This window comes from Crocuta crocuta, unplaced genomic scaffold, assembly GCF_008692635.1.
Source record: "Crocuta crocuta isolate KB4526 unplaced genomic scaffold, BGI_CrCroc_1.0 scaffold222, whole genome shotgun sequence".
NCBI classification, from domain to species: domain Eukaryota; kingdom Metazoa; phylum Chordata; class Mammalia; order Carnivora; family Hyaenidae; genus Crocuta; species Crocuta crocuta.
The window spans coordinates 2,077,335-2,102,252 of NW_027528806.1; the positions used below are offsets into that span (position 1 = coordinate 2,077,335).

Genomic DNA, 24,918 nt, shown 5'->3' on the forward strand with positions numbered 1-24,918 from the left:
CATTGTGAAGTCACCTATTAATATAATTTTCTTGCATCCTCCTTTTTTTAAGATTTAAAAGAATATTGTGTGTGTGTATAAAAGAGAGAGCACATGAATGTGTGTGCATGTGAGCAGGGAAGAGGGGCAGAGGGAGAGGGAGATTGAGAGGGAGAGAGAGAATCCCAAGCAGTCTCTGTGCTGTCAGCGCTGAGCTGGACAGAGAGCTTGACCCCACAAACCATGAGATCATGATCTGAGCTGAAACGAAGAGTTGGACACTTAGCCAAATGAGTCACCCAGGCACCCTTGTTCTGAATTTTGTTAGTGAATTGATGGGAAGGGGTTTTGGTGGTGAGAAGGCAGGAGAGTTGGACCAAATATGGCAGATGTTGGGGTAAACCTTACAAGGGCATTGTACAAACTGACACCCAGGACTGTAGAGTATTGCAAGCTTCTAGAAAGGGGTATATACATGCAAAATAATATAACAATTTTATCTTTTAAAGACAAATAGGAGAAGGGAGAAGACTGCAGCCTGTTCTCATGTGGATGCACCTCGGCAAAGCTCCTCTGCTCTTCGAGAAGCAGCGGGGGTGGGGGGGGAGCTCCCCACTTCAAGAGGGGACAGAGCAAGAGGCCATGTAGGAAATTCCACATCAGCTAGAGACAGTGGCCTGGGGCAGTTGGCAGCACGTCATTTGTGACTGACGTGGAACATCTATAGAAGTAAAGTAAATGAAGTATGGTGGCCGGTGGTGAGGGCAATGTTTGGACTGGCATTGGGGTGGCTGGAAGTGAACAAATGGACTAAATTTGTGCATGAGGAAGGAAAAAGAAGAATCACCACTCCCAAAGAACAGGCAAATAGGCTAATCTATAGAGACAAAAAATAGATTACAGGTCACAAGGGTCTAGGAGTGAGGTTGGTGAGCAAAAGGGAATGACTGCTAGTGGGCAGGCATTTTTTTAGCAGGGGAGGGTGATGAAAATGTTCTAGAGTTGGTTGTGGTGATGGTTGAACCTTATGGTATATGAATTATATTTCAATAGAGCTGATGTTTTGAAAAAATAAGCCTATAATTGAATATACATAAAAATACCTATATGTGTAGATTTGAAAAAAAAATACACCAACTGCATGTTCACTCCTGTGTCCCTATTCTTTCTCCTGGATCATAGAATGTCTTTTGTTAGCTTCTTCTGTATCTTTCCAGGGCTTTAAAAATGCATATATATGCAAATATGAATATATATTCTCTTCTTTCCTTTCCTACACAAAAGGCAGCATATTGTAGAAACTGTTCTGCTCTTTGTATTTTTCTTTATACAACATATGTCAGAGATCTTTCCACATTAGCAAACAGAGAGCATCTCCATCCATGTTCAAAGAACATAGTCTTCCATTGCGCGGATGGGTGTTATACTCTAGCCAGTATTGATGAACCTTTGGGTTATTTCCAATATTTCACTTCTACAATGTTACAATGAACAACCACGTATATGTATCATTTTATAACTAGCACACAAATCTGAGAGATGAAGTAAGGCTGCTTGATCAAAAAGAAAATGCATTCACAATCTTGATAGATACCACCACATTGCCCCGTAGTTTGCACTCCCACCAGCAATGTATCATAGCTCTGCTTTCCCCTTAGATTTGCCTACAGGCTGTGCCACCAAACTTTCTATCTAGTTGATGAAATGGGATTATTAGCATAGTTTTACTATGTTTCTCTTTTATTATTAATAAAGTCAAGCACTTTTTTCCTGCATTTAAAAGCCAACTGTATTTATTTCTCTGTGAATTGTCTGTTAATGTTCTGTGACCATTTTTTTCTTATTTGCCACGTGTCTTGACTTTGTAGTGTTTTTTTCCATGTGGAAGTTTTTGATTTTTGTAGAATCAAGTTTATCAATGTTTTCTTTCATGGTTCTGGATTTTGGGTGATGATAAGAAAGGCTTTTCCTCTCCAAGGATATAAAAGAATCCATTCATAGTGTTCTCTGGTACTTTTATGGTTCATTTACTAAGTGCTTTGAAATCTTTATCAAAATAAATAGTTTTCTTTATATATAAATAGTTAAATATCAAAAGAAAAAGGAAAGCAGCTAGCAATATTTAAGACAAACACTTATTAAGAATAAACCTAGGGGTGCCTGGGTGACTCAGTCAGATAAGTGTCCCACTCTTTTTTTTTTTATGTTTATTTATATTTGAGAGAGAAAGAGAGACAGAACACAAGCAGGAGAGGAGCAGAGAGAGATGGAGACAGAATCCAAAGGAGGTTTCAGGCTCTGAGTTGTCAGCACATAGCCCGATGCAGGGCTCAAACTCACTAACTGTGACATCATGACCTGAGCCAAAGTCAGACTGAGCCACCCAGGCACCCCAAGCATCCCACTCTTGATGTCAGCTCAAGTCATCATTTCATGGTTCATGAGATCAAGCCTCACGTTGGGTTCTGTGCTGACAGCACAGAGTCTGCTTAGGATTCTCTCTCTCCCTCTCTCCCCTCCCCCTGCTCATATGTGCTCTCTCTCAAAATGAATAAACAATAATAAAAATAATAAACTTAGCAATATTTAAGACTAACATGTGAAGGTATCTGGAGATGATAGCTTCTAGTATATAAGCAAAGATCAATGAACTACTGTGCTTTAACAATAATAAACATTAAATGTCATTAAAACTTTAACCAGCTAAAAAATACTCATATATAAAGATGGATATTTTGGAACAGTTATTAGGTATATTTTAAAGGGTTCTCGGGTTTGAACTTTGCACAGTTCTGGACTGGATAAAAGGCGGGGTATACTTCCCTGCCCGTTGCGTCTGGCTAGCCTTGGGAACTTTGGCCAATAAAATGTGGCCGAAACAATAGTATACAACTTCGGAGGCTTGCAGCTTCTCTTACTTTTGGAACCAGATGCCATGTGAAAGGACTGGGCCAGCCTATGGGAGATGTGTGTACTGGCCTATAGTCGGCACCAATTCTTACACGTGTGTGGGGGGCCAGGTTAAATCAACTAACTAGTTCAAGTCAAGCTGCAGTTTGACTACGGCCATGGGGGTAACCACATGGGGGACCATCAGAACAGCCAGCTAAGCCCAGTTCCAATAGCCAAGCCACAGAAAAAACGAGCAAATACTTGCGGTTTTAAGCCACTATTTTGAGGCTATGTTTTATTACACAGCAATAAATAATCTATACACGTTTTCCTGGGGAGTTATGCATAAAGAAATAAGATAATACAGAATATTGAAAGACAGGTTGAGTTTTGTTCATGAGTTTGTTCATTCATATCCTCTCCACCCCCTGCAGAAAGGATTCAATACTGCTGTGGCGGGCAGACCTAACGATCCCTGTCTTACGGTGTTCACACATTTATGTAACCCCCTCCTCTTGAGTATGGGCTAAAACCTAGGACTGTTTCCTTCTTTTCTTTTTTTCTTGAAATTATGTTTTATGATAATTCCTCATTTTTTTTCTGGGTAGAGATTCTATTTTTTATTCTTTTTTGATTTCAAATTTTTATTTAAATTCGAGTTAGTTAACAGATATGGTAAAATTGGTTTCAGGTGTAGAATTTAGTGATTCATCATAGACATACGACACCCAGGCTCAACTCCTCAAGTGACCTTCTTGATCCCCAGCACCCCTTAACTCCCCCCTCCCCTCCCCTCCAGCAACTCCCAGTTTGTTGTCTATAGTTAATAGTCTCTTATGGTTTGCTTCCCTCTCTCTTTTTTCCCTCCTTCTTTTATGTTCATGTGTTTTGTTACTTAAATTCCACATATGAGTGAAATCATATGGTATTTGTTTTTCTCTGACTTATTTTCTTAGTATGATACACCCTAGCAACATCCACATCATGCAAATCACAAGATTTCACTCTTTCTGATGGCTGAGTAATATTCCGTAGCGTATATATACTATATCTTCTTTATCTATTCATCAGCTGATGGACATTTGGGCTCTTTCCATAGTGTTGCTATTGTTGAAAATACTGCTAAGAATATTGGGATGTATGTGTCTCTTCGAATCTATATTTTTGTATCCTTTGGGTAAATACCTAGAGGTGCAATTGCCAGGTCATAGGGCATTTCTGTTTTTTTTTTAATCTTTATTTTTGAGAGAGTGAGACAGAGTGTGAGCAGGGGAGGAACAGAAAGAGGGTAGTTCTATTTTTAGCTTTTTGAGGAATACCTATACTCTTTTCCAGAGTGGCTGCCCCAGTTTGCATTCCTACCAAGAGGGTAAGAGGATTCTCCTTCCTCCACATCCTCACCGATACCTTTTGTGTCCTGTATTGTTAATAGCCATTCTGTCAAGTGTGAGCTGGTATCTGACTGTGGTTTTGATTTGTATTTCCCTGATGATGATTGAGCATCTTTTCATGTGTCTGTTGGCCATCTGCATGTCTTCTTTGGAAAACATGTCTGTTCTAGGTAACAGTGAGTAAACTAGCCAGTTTGCACTAAGCTAAAAAAAAAAAAAAAAAAAAAAGAAAGAGGAGTGTTAAGTGCAACAAAAAGACAGAGGATTTTACTTAAACCTGAAGTAAATTCTAAGAGGACAGCTTTGGCCTAGAAATTCCAGGTGCAGGAGAGTCTCTTGTAAGTCAGGAGGTGCCTATCCCCAGATCAACTGCTTTCCATATCCTACCTCATATAGACTAATAATCAAGGATTTAACTTAGAAGTTTCAAAAATTTCCTGAAGACCATAGTGGAAAGATACCAAACTTTATCTGGGAAAAGCATGAAATCTTGCCTTTTTACATTTCTAAGAAAAATGAGTCGTCTGCTGGAAAAGTTTCAGAATTGTGAACTGTTTGATATCTTGAGAGCTCCTTAAACTACACAATTCTAGAATTTGTGACAGATTGCAAACAAAGAATGAAAATTATTTTTATAGTTTATCTAGTCTGTGTATTCCTTTGATGTTTGTAGTATTTGTTTTCTTACTATAATCTTCAATGAAGGTAATTAAACATTTTTTTCTATATTTGTTTAAAATTTTAAATCCTGGGGCTCCTGAGTGGCTCAGTCGGTTGAGTGTTCTACTCTTGATTTTGGCTCCAGGGTTATGGGATTGAGCCCTGTGAGTCAGTCTCCAAGCTGAGCATGGAGTCTGCTTAAGATTCTCTATCTCTCCCTCTCTTTCTCTCTCTCTCTCTCTCTCTCCCTCTTTCTGTCTCCCCCCCCCCTTCTACCCCTATCCCCGGCTCATGCTCTCTCTCTCTCTCAAATTAAAAGAAAAAATTTAAATCCTACTTCAAATTTATTGGTTTAAAAAACATGAGTATGTTTTATTATCCTGAAAGTATGTTCGTTTTTCATCACTTCCCTAGGAGCAAACCTTGTTCAAAACATTTTAACCTAGGGGTGCCTGGGTGGCTTAGTTGGTTAAACGTCTGACTTTCGGTTTCATTCAGGTCATGAATTCGAGCCATGCATCAGGCTCTGAGCTGACAGTGTGGATCCTGCTTGGGATTCTCTGTCTCCCTCTCTCTCTCTACCCCTCCCCCATTCATTCTCTCCTTCCCCCTCTCTCTCAATAAATAAATAAACAAACTTAAAAACATTAATTAGAAAAAACAAAAACATTTTAACCCAGAAGTTAAAAGCACATATTACAAAAAGTGCATTAAAAAAAATCCAAACTTTTTTTTCTCAGTAATAAAGTATCTTGGGACATATTCCTAGCCAAACCTAATTCAAAGGTCTCTAATTCCCATTAATAACAGGTTTATTGAAATATAACTTACATACCATACAATTCACCCTTTAAGATATATAGCACAATGGTTTTTAGTATAGTCACAATTGTGCAATCACTACCACAACCGATTTTAGAACATTCGCAGCACCCCAAAAAGAAACTCTGGATCCATTAGTAGTCATTCCCCATTCCCTACCTCACCCCTAACCTCCCCAGTTCTAGACAATCACTAATCTACTTCCTGTTGCTATGGATTTGCTTATTCTGAGCATTTCCTATAAATAGAATTGTGCAATATGTGGTCTTTTGTGACAGGCTCCTTCTATTTAGCATAATGTTTTTAGGGTACTTCTTCCCTTTTTATTACCTATTAATATTTCATAGTATGAATATATCACATTTTATTCACCCATTCACCAGTTGATGGATATTTGAGTTGTTTCTACTTTTTCATTATTATGGATAATGCTGCTATGAATTTACACATATAAGTGTTTGTGTAAACATATTTTTATTTATCTGGGTCATTTGGTAACACTATTTTTAAAGCTTATGAGAAACTGCCATACTTTTTTCCTGAGGTAGTGCACTATTTTACATTCCCACAAGTACTGTATGAGGGCTCTAATTATTCCCCGTTGTCAATAACACTTGTTAATATCTGTCTTTTTTAAATTTTTTTTTAATGTTTTTATTTATTTCTAGGAGAGAGAGAGAGAGACAGCGTGAGCAGGGGAGGGTCAGAGAGAGAGGGAGTCACAGACTCTGAAACAGGCTCCAGGCTCTGAGCTGGCAGTCAGCACAGAGCCCGACGCGGGGCTCGAACCCACGAACCGCGAGACCATGACCCAAGCGAAATTCGGACGCTTAACCGGCTAAGGCACCCAGGCGCCCCAATATCTGTCTTTTTTATTATGGCCATTCTAGCGGGTGTGAAGTGGTATCTCTTTGTGGTTTTGACTTGTTTTTCCCTGATGTGGAACATCTTTTCATGTGCTTATTAGCCATTTCTTTATCTTTGGAAAAATATTTAGTCACATATTTTGCCTATTTTTAAATTGAGTTATTTGTGTTCTTATTATTGAGTTGTCTGAGTTATTTATATATTCTGGATTGAAGTCCTTCATTAGTTATATGAGCTAGCCATCAGCACAGAGCCCAATGTGGGGCTCGAACTCACAAACTGTGTGATCATGACCTGAGCTGAAGTCGGACACTTAACCAACTGAACCACCCAGGCGCCCCTGAAGTTTTTTAAAAAAATTAATTTTAAGTTATCTCTACACCCAACATGGGGCTTGAACTCACAGCTCGGAGATGAAGAGTCCCATGCTTCACTAACTGAGCCAGCCAGGCACCTCTTCATTTTTCTTGTTTTTAATGTGAATACACCATTGTCCTTGTACTATTTGTTGAAAAGACTATTCTTTCCCCATGAATTGTTTTGGCGCCCTTGTTGAAAATCAATTGACCATAAATCTGAGAGTGTATTTCTAGTAACATTGTTTTTATTTTAAAGTCTATTTTGTCTGATATTATTATAGCCACGCTAGGTTTTTTATGGTTCTGTTTGTGTGATGGTTCTTGATATATTTGGTCATCTTTTTAAAAATGTTTTATTTATTTTTGAGAGAGTGCAAGCTGGGGAGAGGCAGAGAGCGAGGGAGACAGGATCTAAAGCAGGCTATGCGCTGACGGCTGACAGCGGTGAGGTGGATGTGGGGCTTGAACTCACAAATTGTGAGGTTATGATCTGAGCCAAAGTCAGATGCTCAATCAACTGAGCCACCCAGGTACCCCTATTATCTTTTTTCTTAAAGTAGGTTCTATGCCCACTGTGGGGCTTGAACTCATGACCCCAGGATCAATGGTTGCACACTATTGCAACTGAGCTATCCAGGAGCCCCTATCCTTTATTTTCAACCTATCTGTTTCTGCATCTGTGGCATAACAAATTACTACTAGATTAGTGGCTTAAAACAACATGTGCTTATAATCTCACAGTTTCCATTGGTCAGGAATTTGATGTGGCTCAACTGGATCCTTTGCTCAGGATCTCACGAGTTTGTAATCAAAGGATCAGCTGGGCTACATTCTCCTCTGGAGTGTGGGTCTTCCAAGCTCATCCATGTTGTTGGCATAACTCAGTTGCTGCGTTTCTAAGACTGAGACCATCAGCTCTTAGAAGCTACATTTCTTCATAGGCATTTTATAACCTAGCGATTTTTTTCATCAAGAGAAAAAAAATGGCTCTTCTTGAGACCCATCAAGAACACTGAGAAATGTATAGAAATATTGAATCATATTTTATACCTGAAACAAATACAGCACTCTATGTTAATTATACTTCAATTGAAAAAGAAGAAAGGGAAGCCACCCCTATAGAGAATCTAAGAGAAAAGTGTCTTAGTCTCTCTCGTTAGGGAAGTGTTGGATCTGCTTTCAAGGGACCACGTGACCATGCCAGGCACACCCGGGGCTCGCTCTCTTTTGATTAACTCAGAGTGAATTAATTACAGACCTTAACTACATCTGCAACATTGTCTCCCCATTTTGCCATATTCTAGTAGTTAGGAGCAAGTCCCAGCTTCTGCCCACGCTCAAGGAGAGGGGATCACACAACAGAGTAGATACCGGGATGGCAGGAATCACAAGAGCGATGTTAGAATTATGTCTGTGACAGATGGGGACATAGGTAGAATTGTGACTTCTCTATGTATATTCCTTTTATCATTTTGATTAAAACATTTTTTAAAATGTTTATTTATTTTTGAGATAGAGAGACACACACAGAGCGTGAGTGGGGGAGGAGCAGAGAGAAAGGGAGATACAGAATCCGAAGCAGGCTCCAGGCTCTGAGCTGTCAGCACAAAGCCCGACGTGGGGCTCGAACTCACAAACCACTGACCTGAGCTAAAGTCAGTGCTTAACTAAGCCACCCAGGCGCTCTATTTTTATTTTTGAAGTATGTGAATTTATTACTCGTTCCAAAATAAAATTCTAAATCTTTTTTTTTAAAATTTTTTAAATGTTTTTATTTATTTCTAGGAGAGAGAGAGAGAGACAGCGTGAGCAGGGGAGGGTCAGAGAGAGAGGGAGTCACAGACTCTGAAACAGGCTCCAGGCTCCGAGCTGGCAGTCAGCACAGAGCCCGACGAGGGCCTCAAACCCACGAACCGTGAGATCATGACCCAGAAAGTCGGACGCTCAACCGACTAAGCCACCCAGGCGCCCTAAAATTCTAAATCTTTGAGGGGTGCCCAAATGTCTCAGTGGGTTAAGCCACCTACTCAGTTTCAGCTCAGGTCATAATTTCATGGCATTGGGCTCTGCACCAACAGCATGGAGACTGCTTGGAATTCTGTCTCTGTCTCTGTCTCTCTCTCTCTTAAAATAAATAAAATAAAACATTGAATTCTGGCTTTCCTTTTAAAAATTTTTTAAAATCTTTTTTTAATGTTTATTTATTTTTGAGAGAGTGTGAGGAGGGGCGGGGCAGAGAGAGAAGGGGACAGAGGGTCTGAAGCAGGCTCTCTGCTGTCAGCAGCTAGCCCAGTTCTGGGCTTGAACTCATTAACTAGAAGATGTGACCTGAACTGAAGTCACAACTCAACTGACTGAGCCACCCAGGCACCCCTTAAAAAATGTTTTTTAAAATTTGAAACTTTACATTCGTCTCACTGGAGTTTTATGCCTTTTATGACAAAAAACACTCCACATGATTGTTTTTGCCCTAAATTCATTAGGAATCAGGATATTCACTGTGATATCCTGATTAAGAACATGGATTTAGGAATCAGGCTGTGGAACTTTAAGCAAGAGATTTAATCTCGTGTCTCAATTTCCTTTTCTGAAAAATGGGGCTAATTATAGCACATAATCAGGATGTCATGAGAACTAAGTAGGCTATTCGATAACACAAAATCTTAGTGTCATAGGACAGTAAGCATTTATTTCAGCCATCGCAGGGTGACCAGAATGGCTCTGCAGATCTCAGCTGGGTTGGGTTAGGCTTGGCTCCAAGCTGAGTATTCGCTTTTGTCTGCTTCATTCTCACTCTTCTGGGACCAGCAGACTACCCAGAGGAAGTGTTTTCATGGCCATCAAAGAACCTCTTCTCATGGCAGTAGCCAAGAGCACAAAAGGAAAAGTACAACTGCATAAGCCTATTTCCTGCCTCAGCATCCAATCGGCTGACGTCCTATTTGCCAAAGACAGTCACATGGCCAACCCAGAGGTGGAGACTTCGGGCGAGCCTACAGGCAAGGGGTGAATTATCCTTCACAGGCTTTAAGGCGAGAGCAAGGCTGTGGATGTGTAAATATAGGGGAGTGAAAAATCATGACCTACAGATACAATTTAGTTTAAAATTAATGTGTAAGGCACTTAGAGCCATCTCTGGAATATAACAAATGCTCAGTAAATCTTTGCAATCATCGTACCAAATTAAAAAATAATAATACTGTTGAATGTCTCTAAAAGTTTTGCAAGTTATGTCAATAATATTGCTGTGCTTCAGTGAATAGCTGAGGTAGGAGTGAAAAATGAAATAGTCATTCTGGAAAACATTTTGGCAGTTTCTTAAAAAGCTAAACACATACTCACCATGTGACCCCAGTTGCACTCCTGGGTATTTATCCCAGAGAAATGAAAACCATGGCCACAGAAAACATGTACACAAATGTTCATAGCAGCGTTATTTGTAATAGATACAACTTGGAAAGAACCCAGAGGCTTTTCGCGGATGAATGGATAAACCAACTGTGTAATGTCCATTCCGCACAATATTCCTCAGCAGTATGAAAGGAACAAACTATTGATACATACAAGTTGGATGGATTTCAAGGGAATTATGCTGAGTGACAATGGGCAAGCTCAATAGGCTACTTAGTGTATGATTCAGTTTATACGACATTCTGAAATGATAGAATTATAGGAAGAACAGATTGTTGGTTGCCAGGGCTTAGAGATGGAGTGGGGGAGGGGTGGGGCTATAAAGGGTCTTTGTGAAGGATCTCTGTGCTGAGGGAACAATTTTGTACCTTGATTGGTGGTGGTAACACAAATCTGCACATGTGGTAAAATTGCATAGAACTACACACACACATACACACACACACACACACGCAAATAAGTACATATAAAACCTGTGAAACCTACATAATGTCTGTGGGTTATACCAGTATTCCTTCCCTGGCTTTGATATTGTACTGTTGATGTATAAGATGTTACTGCTGGGGAATATTGGGTTAAGACTACACAAGTCCTTTCTGTACTAATTTTACAACTTCTTGTCAATCTATAATTCAGAAAAAGAATTTTTTTCTTTCAAATTTTGAGTCATGGTAAGAAACATGTCTCCTCCCCAAGGCTATAAAAGAGTTCACTCATAGTTTTCTTTTTGTGCTTTTATAGTTTCATTTGCTAGGTGTTTTGAAATTTTATTCAGATTAAAACAAAAAGCACCTATACATCCAACCACCTACACAACATCTCTTCTAGGAGGCTTCAGAGGCGTCTCAAAAACTGAACTGAAGTGAACTCAAATGCAAACCTGGTCAGGGCCCTGGGGTCCCCCTCTCAGTGAATGGATTTCTTGTGTGATCGTACACAAGTCAGAGCTGAGGGAGTCACCCTTGAAAACCTGTCTTCCTTGTGGCCCACCCACTCCACAGTCCATCTTCCACTGAGTTCTATTACTTTTACTTTCCGAGTATCTTTTGGAAACTTCCACTTCTTAACATCCCTTCTTCCATAGTTAGAGTTAAGCTACTATCAGGCCCTATGGGATTACTAAAGCACTAACTGGCTTCTGCATCCAATGTGGCTGTCTCATTCATGTGTTGGGGGAGCTTTTCAAAATGCAAACCTGATAATTTTACACACTCACCCATTCCATCCTTCTCCCCACAAGGGAGGCATTTAAAAGCACCTTTGATGGCTTCTCATTGTGTTTGAGTAGGAAAAAGATCGAAATCTTTAAATGGCCCTATAGCACTGCATGGTTTCATCCTTGTCTGTCACTATTGCTTTTGACAACACTCTCCCCCTTAGCCTAGCCAAAATGGTCTTCTGTTTCATTCTCCATTATCCCATGATCTCTGCCTGCCACGGGGCATTTGCACATGCTATTTTTTTTCCTTTCAGGCGTGAGAGGTTTGGTTTAGTTAATTTCTGGTTCATTCTTTGGCTTACTACTTCCTCAGAGTTACTTTCCTGAGTTCCAGATAAAATATAAACTTCTCACATATTTGAGAATACATGCTCTCATAATACTGTATTCCCCCTGTATTCAAATATGTTCAAAGCATTTCTCAATTTATATGTTAATGTGTGATGATTTGCTTAATATCTGTGCCCTCCACTAAACAGAATCATGAAAGCTATGACTGTGTCTCTTTTGGCTTATTGTAATATCCTCATTGCTTAGCACAGTGCCTGGCATACAGCAAATATGTATAAATGCAAATATTTGTTTAATGATTGGATTAAGGACTGGGGTTCTAATGAAAATGTGTTTTTCATTAACGCTTGCAATTTACTGGATGTGTAATGTTACAGATTACTTAATTTCTCTGAACCACAGTTTCTTTACAAATGTCTTCTTTTTAAAAAGTTTTAATGTTTTTTCTTTATTTTTGAGAGAGATAGCACAAGTGGGGGAGGGACAGAGAGAGAAGGGGACAGAGGTTCCGAAGCAGATTCTGCACTGACAGCACTGAGTCAGATGCCGGGTTCAAACCCCCGAACCTCCTGAATCGCAAGATCATGACCTGAGCCAAAGTCGGACACTCAGCTGACCGAGCCAGCTAGTGCCCCTGTCTTAATCTGGGCTTCTGAGAAAGCAGAGCCTAAGACAAATGCTTTTGTGCCACTATTTTGTTAGGGAGTGTAGCTTCCAAGAACAGAAGCAAAGAAGAGGTGGGGAGAGGGGTAAAGGGGAGAGAGCCGCATCAGGAGTGTGTTGTTGAGTTTGCTGCAGCTAAAGTGCCACTGAGAAATTGTATAAAGGATCTCACAGATCTGTTTGAAGAGAGAAAGGGAAACTTTTATCTACCAGCTTGAAGTGCCAACTCCCGCACACTTCCAGCTTCTTCTGCATGGGCATGAGGTATGCGGACAGGCTTTGCTGCATGAGGAGATTGGAGTTTATGCAGAACAGCCCACACCTAGTCTGCAGCATTTGGGTGGGGGTTCCTGGAGAACACACCTGCCACATTCTCAGTGGTCAATAAATAAATGGTCATTGTTACTTGTAATATGTATTTTGGTTCCCAAAATATCATGTCTTTTCCTTCTATCCTTCTCTCTTTCCAGGCAAGGTGATTTTGAAGTCTAGTTTGTGGAAAATAAACAAAGGGAAAATGCTAGAAAAACTGAAAAAACAAACAATGAAGCTGTGGAAAGTCTCTGTAATTTGAAGAGTGTGCATGTATAGACAGACAATGAACATGCATTTTTGTGGACAAAATATACATGGCTGTTCATTATATTTATTATAGCATTGTTTGTAATAGCAAAGAATGGGAAACAATCTAAATGTCCATCTATAGGGGATTAACTTAAAAATAAGATGTATTACAATAGAAAATGATGTAGCTGAAACAATGTATGAAGAAACTCTTCAGTATTGATATAGAATGTTTTCCAACATTAAGTGAAAAAAAATCAAGATACAAAACAATGTGTATTATGTGCTATGATTTGCATAAGAAAGGAAGGAAAACATATTTTCATACTTGTTTGAATATACATAAGAAAATCTCTGGAAGGATATCCAAGAAAGTGTTAGTAAAAGTCAGTCATTTTACCAGCAAAAATGTGTTTATTTGAGAACACAAGAGACCTGCAATTCAGAACATGGTAAGTAAGCTATGGCAAAACTGCAGGCAAGTCCAATAAACAAAAGAGAAAAATGTTATTTGATGGAGAAGAAGGAAGTTGGGAGAGGTTGTTTGAAGTGAAAGTAGTGAAAGTCCATTGGAGAAAAGCAAGAGTCAGCGTGGTGATGATTTCTCATTGGCTGAATTAAAGCAGAGGTAGCTGATTTCTTTTTTCTTTTTCTTATTTTTACCTAAATTTTTTTTTAATGTTTATTTATTCTTGAAGAAGAGAGGTAGAGACAGAGTGTGAGTGGGGGAGGGGCAGAGATAGAGGGAGACACAGATCCAAAGCAGGCTCCTGGCTCTGAGCTCTCAGCACAGAGCCTGATGTGGGGCTTGAACTCATGAGTTGTAAGATCATGACCTGAGCCGAAGTCAGACGCTTAACCAATCGGGCCACCCAGGCATCCCTATTTTTATTTTTTAAATTTACGTCCAGGTTAGTTAGCACAGAGGTAGCTGATTTCTAGTAGGAGATGCAATATACATCCTTTCCCTGTTGGGGCCTGTAACTGATAATTTCCTGTTGAGGATTCTTCTGCTGGGGGTCTGAAATTGACAATTCTTCCTGTCATTGAGGTTGAGTGGGCTGGCTCCCCCTTCTAGCCTCCCCTTTCCAGCCTTCTGACCTCTACTTTAGTGAGGTTTCCTAGCATATTTTCATAACAATACAATCTCTATACCCAGGGTGAGGCTTGAACTCACAACCCCAAGTTCAAGAGCCACATGCTCTACTTTGGGGTGCCTGGGTGGCTCTGTCGGTTAAGCATCTGACTGTTGATTTCAGCTAGTTTATGATCTCACTCATGGTTAAGAAGTGGAGCCCCATGGCTTCATGCTGGGTGTGGAGCCTGCTTAAGATTCTCTCTCTCACCTTCTGCCCCTCCCCGCCTCAAAAAAAAAAAAAAAGTCTCATGCTCTACTAACTGAGTCAACCAGGTGCTCCTGATTTTCATAAAAATACTATTAATTTTACCTATTTGTTTGTATAAGCACCCAAGTATTTTAATACCTATTACTATGTAACAGATGACCCAAATTTAGCAGCTTAAGACAACCGATATTTATTATCTTGCAGTTTATGTAGTTTAGAAGTTGAGGAATGGCTTAGCTGGGTGGTAGTGATTGGCTCAGAATCTTTCATGAGATTGCAGTCAAGATGTGAGCTAAGGGCTTGAGTGGGGCTGGGGGATCCTTCACAGATGGCTCACTGCCGTGGCTCTGAGCAGGAGGTCTAAGTGCCTTCCCAGCGGGACCTTTCCATAAAACTGCTTGGGTGTAGGTGCGCTTGGGTGGCTCAGTCCATTAAGCACCTGACTCTTGGTTTTGGCTCGGGTCATGATCTCATAGTTTGTGAGTCTGAGCCCCATATTGGGCTCTGCGTTGACAGTGTGAAGCCTGCTTGGAATTCTCTCTCTCCCTCTTTCTCTCAAAATAAATAAATAAACTTAAAAAAAAAAAAAACCAGTTTGGAACCACCATCCATTATAAGAAAGAAAAAAAAAAGGAAAGTCTCTATTTAAAACAAAACAAAACTACTTGAATGTCTGCCATACAGCAGCTGGCCTCCTTCAGGGTGAATTATCTGAGAGACAGACTGGGAAAGAGCGAGAGAGCACGAGAGAAGAAACTGCAGACACCTCCATGCATTCTACTCATTTGAAGAGAGTCACTGAGTCTAGTCTGCACTCAACAGAGGGGAATTAGGCTTGATCTTTTTTTTTTCTAACATTTATTCATTTTTGAGAGACAGAAACAAAATGTGAATGGGGGAGGGGCAGAGAGAGAGAGAGAGAGAGAGAGAGGGAGACACAATTCCTAGCAGGCTCCCTGCTCTGAGCTGTCAGCCCAGAAGCAGAGTAGGGGCTCAAACTCCTAGACTGAGATCATGACCTAAGCTGAAGTCAGGAGCTTGACTGACTGAGCCGCCCAGGAGCCTCAGGCTTCATCTTTTTTTTTTTTTTTTAATATTTTTACTTTTTCTAGGAGAGAGAGACAGCGTGAGCAGGGGAGGGTCAGAGAGAGAGGGAGACACAGACTCTGAAGTAGGCTCCAGGCTCCGAGCTGGCAGTCAGTACAGAGCCCGACGCGGGGCTCGAACCCACGAACCGCGAGATCATGACCTAAGCGAAAGTCGGACGCTTAACCGACTAAGCCACCCAGGCGCCCCCTCAGGCTTCATCTTCCGAAAGGAGTAACAGAGAATTTGATTGAGGTATTCTGGAACCACCAGGAGAGAAGAAGGCGGGGAACAGCTGGGTGAATAGGGGCAGGGCTAGAAGGAAGATTTTCACTATATTCATTTTTATACTCCTTGAACTATGCATTTGACTCTACTAAACAAATAATTACATTTCTTTTAAAAAGAAACATTTTAAGCTACTTGGGAAAGAAGTGCTATGGAAATAAAAGGAAAAAAAAGTTGAACAGGATGTGAATCAGAGAAATTGGTTGAGGTGAAAATGACCTTTGCCCAGAAAGATAGGTAAAAGGGAGAGTCTACTTTGTGTTCACCTTACTCTCTACTCACCCCAGATTTCGCATTCTCACTTTCCTGGGTTTGGGGTGGTGACGGTGTGCAGCCAGCGGGAGTTTTGGAGAACGGGTTTGTAGAGGCGAGAGAACTCGATTTCTCCCATCTAAATCATTCTGTAGCCTCAGTCTGTGGTCACTGTTGATTTTATTTTTTATTAAAAAAAATTTTTTATAAAAAAATTTTTTTTAAAATTTTATTTATTTCTAGGAGAGAGAGAGAGAGAGAGAGAGAGAGAGAGACAGCGTGAGCAGGGGAGGGTCAGAGAGAGAGGGAGTCACAGACTCTGAAACAGGCTCCAGGCTCTGAGCTGGCAGTCAGCACAGAGCCTGATGCAGGGCTCGAACCCACGAACCGCCAGATCATGACCTAAGCGAAAGTCGGACGCTCAACCGACTAAGCCACCCAGGCGCCCCTGTGGTCACTGTTAATTTTAAATAATAATTGGGTGACATACTTTGCCATTTCTGGATGTTTTATTTATAAGCTCCATTCTTCTGGCCCTCCAAACTCCCCCTCAGGTTTGACGCCCATGCTATAACGTAACTTGCACAAACTGTCAAGAACCCCAAGAAGATTTCACCTAGTAATTAAATTGGGGGAGATTTAATTTGCACAAAGACGTGGCACGAAACCCAACAGGTTGTCTCTATAAAAAGATCGTTAAGGTCAAGTGCACTGACGTGTACAGCACTACTAACTGTACTCCCTGCGTCCTGATCACTTTACAAGTAGGGAGGCGAGGAAAAAGTTCCACAAACAAAACTATTCAGTTTGTTCTAACTTCTCTTTAATACTAAAAGTCTACTTTCAAGCCATTTAAATGCAGTTACTCCTTCGGAAGGGTCAGGGTGTGTGGGGAGAGAAAAAGAGCTCTCCCTTCGCTCTATCAGCAGCGAGCAAGTCCTTCCTGTGACTCTTGGGGACCCCGGACTCCAAGCCGGGACCCTTCCCCGCCCCCCTCCGCCCTCTCCCCGGCCGAGGCCAAACTCTGAGGACTGTGGTGTCTGCCGTGGGAAGGGCACAGCTGGAGGCTGAGCCGGGTCCGGCCCCGCTAGGCCACGACTCCGCCGATTCGTGGGGGACCTCGCCAGTCTCAGGTGCCAGGCCCGGTTTCCCCAGGGGCCAAGGGGGAGGCGGACGGAGGGAGGGGACACGTCACGGGTCTCCGGAGGGGNCGGCTCCGCGCGTCTTGCCCTGCGAGTTCCCGAGCGGAGCGCCCCGCTGGCCCGGTGCTTCCAGATCCTCCCCGCACAGTGCTTGGATTTTCCCTTGCTCCTGACACAGCCACGCCTGTGGCTTGACTCCCTGGCGGTCTGTATTTCTTGCTCCCTTTTTCCGCCTTTTTAACCCGTGTAGACCCCAGGGTACAATCCCACCCGGAGACTGCACGTTAGAGTGAAACACCCGGAACCACCAGCGCCCCGAACTCTCAGGGGTTTTGCAGGTTTTTAGGACCTGGGAGGGCTCCGCGGATCGGCTTGTTGGGAGATTAAAAAGCAAAACAAAACTTAAGGTGTACTGTTTGGAATTTTGAAAAATTTCGGTGAAATGGTAATGGAGGCCAAAGTTGTTTTACATCTTTTGTAAAACAAAAGTTAAAAGTCCAACAAAATTCTCATGACACCTTCTGGAAGATGACTTCCTAGGTAACCTTGCTTTGGGTAAGAGAAGACTTTTAGTATCCTTTTTATATTTTACCAGTTGACTCGTCTCCAGAAAGCCTTGCCGTCTTAGGGCTTTTTCGTGGTGTGCTTGAAAGGCCAGGCTTGTGATTCACAGCGATAGGTGGGGTTAAAGTTGCTGCGGGTCTGTGTGTGTTGTGATTGTGAAAGATGATTTTCACCCCATTATCTTCCGAGAATTTTTGCACAAAGAGAAGTGGGCGAAAAATGCTCAAGTGGACACCTATATACTCCCCTCCTAGGTTCTATCATTAACATTTTCCTGTATTTGCTTCATCGCATGCCCATTTATTTAAAAAAACTAATCTTAGCCACCTGCAGCCGGTCAGCCAGGTGAATGGATGTTCTAGAAGTCACGTCTGGTGTGGTGGTTCCAGAAGCTTCTTTTTTTTTTTTTTTTTTTTATCTTGGGGGNCGGCATGGAAGCTACAAACAGCACATTTTGAGAGTCGGATACAGAAATACCCGAGTTTTGTTTTGATTTTTAATAAAGTGTTTCTTATTCACAAAGGCGGGCAAAAGAACTCTTATAAAACAATTTGGTCTTCTTTCACCAGAACTTATCAGATCTTTTATATTCTGTATTTTATTTTACATACCAGAGTTTTATATGGACTGTGGCCTCCTGATATTTAGGTTTTTAATGAATTAAAGTTTACTTTTATAGAGATGTCTAGAGTATTTCCTATATCTCGATTTCCCGTTTTTAGGTTTTAATAATGATCACTTGAAAAAAGGGTCCTCTGGGTATGAAAGGGACTCAGTATGTTTATTAATTACTGAGTTATGATGGAAGCATACTGTAGGTGAAATTCTTTTTTGTTCTTTGGAAGAACAAGCTACAGGTCTCCCTCAATTTATGTTCTTATAGCCCCATCGTGAATTGAATGTTGAAAATGCATTTAAGACCGCTGACCTACCAAACCTCATTGCTTAGCCTTGCCAACCTTAAACATGGTCAGAACACTTACATTAGCCTATAGTTGAGCAGACTTCCCTATCACAAAAAGTTTTTATAATGAAGTGTTGAATATCTCGTATAATTTCTTGAATGCTGTACTGGAAGTGAAAACAGTTGTTTTAAGTGCATCAATTCTGTACCTTTGTGGTCATGTGGCTGTGTCTAGCAAATCGTATGTGTGTGTATATCACTGACCCCGGTAAATATCAAAATTTGAAATATCATTTTTGTGCAGTTATAAAGTTGAAAAATTGTTAAGTTGGGGATGGTCTGTAGATGTACAGTGTTCTAGAAATGTGACTTTTAGAAAGGATTCAACTTGCCTTTTTAGGCTGGACACAATTTAGAATTTTGGTAATAAACAGTTTTCCTTAAGTCTTTTTCTGCTGGAACTAAAGTAACATTTTAGAAAACACAAAAAAGTGTGAGGGAAACAAGTCATCCGTATTCCTGAGTGACCATTTTGGTTTATATAGTTTTTAATAGTTTTCTGTGTGGCTATGTCCTGTGCCTAAAACTAAAACTTAAAAAAAAAAAAAAACAAAAACCAAAACCTCAACAAAAACCAAAACCCCAACAAAAACCAAAACCAGCTTTTGGATTTGAGTCACTCCCAAGTGAGAAATTATGGTGAAAAAAGTACCTTTCTCCCCCAAAGTATGTGTTACTGAACAAGTTTAAGCTAAAGCATATTGACTGTGCTTGGTTGTCATGAAGGTGATCTAAAGAATTTGTTGAAGCTTAATAGTACTTACAAAATGTAGACAATTTAAATTTCTTTGGTGGCAGGTAATTGAAACCATATGTTGTGCTTATATCAAGAGTCCCTGTACCTTGCCATGTCATGCTGAGGTGTAGACGAAACTGATTCTGAGCATTTCTTGCTGATTTCAAGTCACCTAGAGAAACTTTTTATTCCTCCTTTTGCAGGCAAGCCCAGGGAGTTGAAGTAGAGGTGAGTGGGGTTGGGATTTGGCACTGCTTTAGATTTAGGTTTTAGATGTTAATCTATATAACTTCTCTCCTTACATCTTTACAGTACTAATAATGGACCTGTCACCTCCTCCATTCATAAGTTTTGGGAATTTCCCCTCAGGTCTTCAACTTGTATCACTCTTTTAGCGAGGGCGAGAATTACTCTTACTTAGAGCCTAGGCATTTATGCTCGTTAGTACTAGATTTTAATTTATTTAAGTTTGATATTAACAAGTTTCAAGCTTTAGGCATAATATATAGCTTAATAAATTTACTGCTTTAGCTTAGCATCCACCTTTGTTATGTTCGGGTACTTTTAAGATGTGAACCTACATTTTACGGTCCTTAACGATAGATTCGTTACCTATGCATGTGTGTGAACTATTGTATTTGAATTCCAAATAATTGAGAAAACGTGTAAAGAAATTGTAATTTGGTGAAATCAGTTTTACTTTGACTTTTAAAAGCAGACATGGCTTTTGAAAAATATTTTTGTTCAATAAGAAGTATTCAGGAAAGTGTAGTGAATTGTGGTGAATTTTCACAAACTGAACACAGCTGTTACACCAGCACCTAGATCAGGAAACAGCACGACCACCCTCCAGAAGCCCCCCTTGACGCCTTTCCAGTAACTGCCTAGTCGTTAAGAGTAGCCACTAGCTTGACTTTAGAATTCAGCATAGAATAACTTTGTCCATTTGTACTTCCGTTTGCAGCTTTTGTTTTGCATTGAGACATTTATCTGTATTGTGTGAGGTTGTCATTTGTTCATTTTCATTGAATTATCAACTCTTACCACATTTCTGATCTACAGTATCTAGACAATTATATCGACTTCCCTCCGAATCTAGCGTTCCTCCTGTCCTCCCTTTACTGAACAGAAGGCTCAGCTTGCCAAGAACAGATGGTCTGGCCTCGGTTTACCTATTAGGAGTGACTCTAAAGTCATCATGAGGGATTTTTTCTTTTTTTAAGTTTAGGTACACATTTTACACTTTTTACCAGTGATTTTCTTTGTGGCTGTTACTGAGTTGCTTGGGCCCTTTGGGGGTTCCGGTGCCCATCTGGATGGAGCACCAGTGACTTAGGTATTGAAGTAAATCTTCAGAGACCACAGTCAGGATGGCAGCAAGGCTTGAATTTGAATTCAGCTTCTAAATTAGCAAGATTTTCTATAGTCCCCTCTTGTGTTTGAGGGGGAAGGGCAGCAAATGAGCCAGATATTTTCCTTTCCCTGACTATTTGATTTTTCCACTGATGCCTCCAAAAATGAGAGTTTTCAGATGCCTCAATTACCTCAAATACCTGGTGTCTTTTTTTTTTTTTTTTGCGTTTTATGTATTTCTTTATTCTCTCGGGACATCATTATTGTATTTACTTATATTAAAAAATTTTAATTGAAGTATAGTTGTATTAGTTTCAGGCGTATAACAGTGATTTGACAATTCTAAACATTTCAAAATATTCACCTTGATAAGTGTAGTCACCGTCTGTCAACAATTATTATCGTATTATTGACTAATCCCTATATCCCGTATTTTCTATCCCCTTGATTTATTTTATAACTGGAAGCTTGTAATTCTAAGTCCCTTTCCCCTATTTCACCTGTCCCTCTACTGTCTGCCTCCAGCAACCACCGTTTTGTTCTGTGTGTTTATGAGTGTTTTTGTTTTTGTTGTTTGTTTTGTTGTCACATACTTTTTTTAAGTTGATTTACTTTGAGAGAGAGCATGAGCAGAGAGAGGGAAAGAGAATCCCAAGCAGGCTCCATGCTGTCGGTGGAGGGAACCCTTAGCGCTTGATCCCAGGAACTATGAGATCATGACCTGAGCTGAAATCAGGAGTTGGACACTTAACCGGCTGAGCCAGCCAGGAACTCCTATTGTCAGATACTTTAAAAAATTTTTTAAAAAATATTTATTTGTGAGACAGAGAGACAGAGCATGAACCAGGGAGGGGCAGAGAGAGAGGGAGACAGAATTTGAAGCAGCTCCAGGCTCTGACCTGTCTGTCCACACAAACCCCATGTGGGGCTCAAACTCACGAACCGTGAGATCATGACCTGAGCTGAAGTCAGACGCTTAACCTGATTGAGCCATGCAGGCACCACTTGTCAGATACTTTTAAATATTTTTGTGTGTGGCAGATCTTAGTGCTTTAAGATTTAACTGTTTGAAGTGGCCAGGTATAATTTAGAGTGTGCCTGTGGAATAGAAGTGGAAAGAGGTATTGTAGTCCTTGTCTGAGACATATCTTTTGTTTTACATATATTATTTAAGCCCCTTGGGCCTCAATGTTCTTTAAAATGGAGAGAGAATTATTTCCCAGTGGTTCTTGATTGGACTGTTTTGGACATTTATTGTTCTCCACCATGTTGTCTCCTATCTATCCCCCTACCCCTCCTTTACTTCTTTTATAGGGGTTCACCCCCATTGTATGTAATCCCTGGAGGCCCTGTTGAAGCATTTACCCCTCCCCTTTTGTGATGCAGTCACACCACCTTGTCCAGTCAGGTGTTTGCTTGCAGGGCTTTGGCTCTTGAGAGTGGAACAGGCAGTGGTATTTTGGAGACCTGTCAAGATTAGTGCCAGTGTGTGGATCACAATGTTTTCTGACATGGCTCTTTGAGCTCTTTCTCCCTAACCCATTGGTGCTTTCTTTTCTACCCTGGTTTTTAAGGCACATTTCCCTTAGTGTTTTTTTCTTTTTTAAGTTTTTTATTTTGAGAGGGAGAGAGAGAATCCCAAGCCGGCTTCATGCTCAGCACAGGGCTCAGCATGGGGCTCAATCCCATGAACGGTGAGATCATGACCTGAGCCCACATCAGGAGTCTGACACTTAACCACTGGGCCACTCAGGCACCCCTGCTTTTTGTTTTTGTTTTTCTAAAGTAAGCTCTACCCCCAGTGTAGAACACACAACCTCAAGATCAAGAGTCATTTGCTTTACCAATTGAGCCAGCCAGGTGCTTTCAATTTTGTAATTTTTTTAAAAGTTTTTTAAATTTATTTTTGAGAGACAGAGACAGCGTGAGCAGGGGAAGGTCGGGGAGAGAGGGAGACACAGACTCCCAAGCAGGCTCCAGGCTCTGAGCTGCCAGCACAGAGCGGCTTGAACCCACAAACTGCGAGATCATGACCTGAGCCAAAGTCGGACGCTCAACTGACTGAGTCACCCAGGCGCCCCAATTTGTAATAGTCTTAAAGATCCTTTCGTGAAAGTCGTTTTTAAGGGGGAAGCGGTACCTCGCTGGCATGTACTAAGATTTTAGTAACTTAGTGTATAATAAAGGCTTCGAGCTTTGGAATTTTGTGACTCCTTTACTAATACAAATTATACTCTTCATATTTTTAAAAGAGTGAATGTTTATTTTTTCAGGTGTATTTAAGAGTAGGTACACAGTGAAAGACACACATGACCTCAAAAATTAGTTTTTGGAGTCCATCAAACCATTTGTACCTTTTAAACAAGAGTTTATACTGAAATCATTTTCAGTGCTTTGGGTTCTTTCACAGTGTGGCCAACATACTCACTGATATTTACAAACCATACTGATAATTTGAATGTCTCAATTTTAACCATTTGAATGTCCCTGTGTGGATCATTTGAGATTATGTTTTAGAATTATACTCTGAAATCATTTTGATCAAAGTTTGACATATTTGATATTTAAAGAAGTAAACTGTTAGTGTTAGCTTATGTGTATGTCTCAAAAACCTAAGTCATGCTTTTCCTGTTATGTCATGTCACATTTTTGGCCAAACACTCCAAGCAGACTTTCCCTACTTTTTATCAGCATAATTTTTCTTCTGTTAATCAGAGTAAATGGTGTAATCTTTGTTTAGGTCATTCTGTTTTCATGTGAGTCTCCTTTTAAAGCAACACAAAGATTGTGCTTGTCCTGTGTTTCTTCCATTTAAGAAGTATAGTGACCAGTGCCAAAGTGGGCTGTCTGGTTTCATTTTGGAATTCATATCTGTGGCTTTAGGTTTCTCTAATCCAAGCTTGAAAGTCTGCTGCCTATTTCAGTAGCATGTACAGTATTATAATGCAATCTAGTAAATATTGAGGTTTTAGGTATTGCAGGAATATATAGAAAATAGTCTGCTTTCAGGCACCTGGGTGAAGCTACTAGGAGGTCATGACCTGAGCTGAAATCACGAGTCAAGACGCTTAATGGATGGGAGCCACTCAGGCTCTCCTCTAGAATTTTTTGATAGTGAATATCTTGCTGGCATATTCTACCACTTAAGTATTTATTAAGTAAATCATGTTTTTTTGATGAGGGTAATGTCATCTCTGAGGGAGTGAAAACTGTTTCTGGGGTTGGTGGTGAAAAGTCTTTTATGTACGAGCATAAATATACATCTGTCCTATAAACAGATCGTGTATCCATCTTACTAGAATTTTTTTTCTTTTTAGTATTAGAGGCTCGCAAGCAGGAGAGGGGCATAGTGGGGAGAGAGTGAGAGAGAGAAAGAAAGAGAATCACAAGGAGGCCCCATGCTGTCCGTGCAGAGCCTGACTTGGGGCTCCCATCTCATGAACTGTGAGGTCATGACCTGAGTGGAAGTCAAGAGTCAGATGCCTAACTGACAGAATGACCCAGGCACCCCCATTTTATTAAATTTAATGGGGAGAGGGTGTAGTTAGGGGGGAAAAAGTCTGAAAAAGCCCCTTTAGGGAAAAATAATGAAAAAAAGTTGAGAAACACTGAAATGAATCAATATGAAAGTACTAAATTTGTGCTCTTAACTGAGGTTTAGAAACCTTTTTCTCTGGAATTTAAAAATTTTTTATTTTTAATGTTTATTTTTGAGAGAGAGAGAGAGAAGGAGACAGCATAAGGTGGGGAGAGGCAGAGAGAGAGAGGGAGACAGAATCCAAAGCAGGCTCCCTGCTCTGAGCTGTCCGCACAGAGCCCAATGTGGGGCTCGAACTTGCAAACTGCGAGATCATGACCTGAGCTGAAGTCAAACATCCAACCGACTGAGCTACCCAGGTGCTCCTGGAGTTTTTATTATAATAGAATTTGGCTTCTAGTTCAGTCGTGGGAGGAACAGCTTTAACATACTAAATTGTAGGAGATTGTGAGTGAAATTTTAAGATAAAAGTTATTCTTGTTGGTTGATGTGTAGGTAAAGTTTTGTGTTTCATCTCCCAGTATCCTCTGG

The 24,918-nt window shown here is 40.6% G+C and overlaps 1 protein-coding gene across 1 annotated transcript in view; it reads left to right on the plus strand.

Annotated features, from left to right (window-relative positions):
- The first annotated feature begins 19,712 nt into the window (after positions 1–19,712).
- The window catches only part of GOLPH3 (golgi phosphoprotein 3), a 49,723-nt gene continuing 44,517 nt past the window's right edge, over positions 19,713–24,918 (plus strand). The window contains exon 1 of the mRNA XM_077755836.1: positions 19,713–19,724. The gene's annotated coding sequence lies outside the window, so the exon portion shown is untranslated. The remainder of the gene's footprint in view (positions 19,725–24,918) is intronic.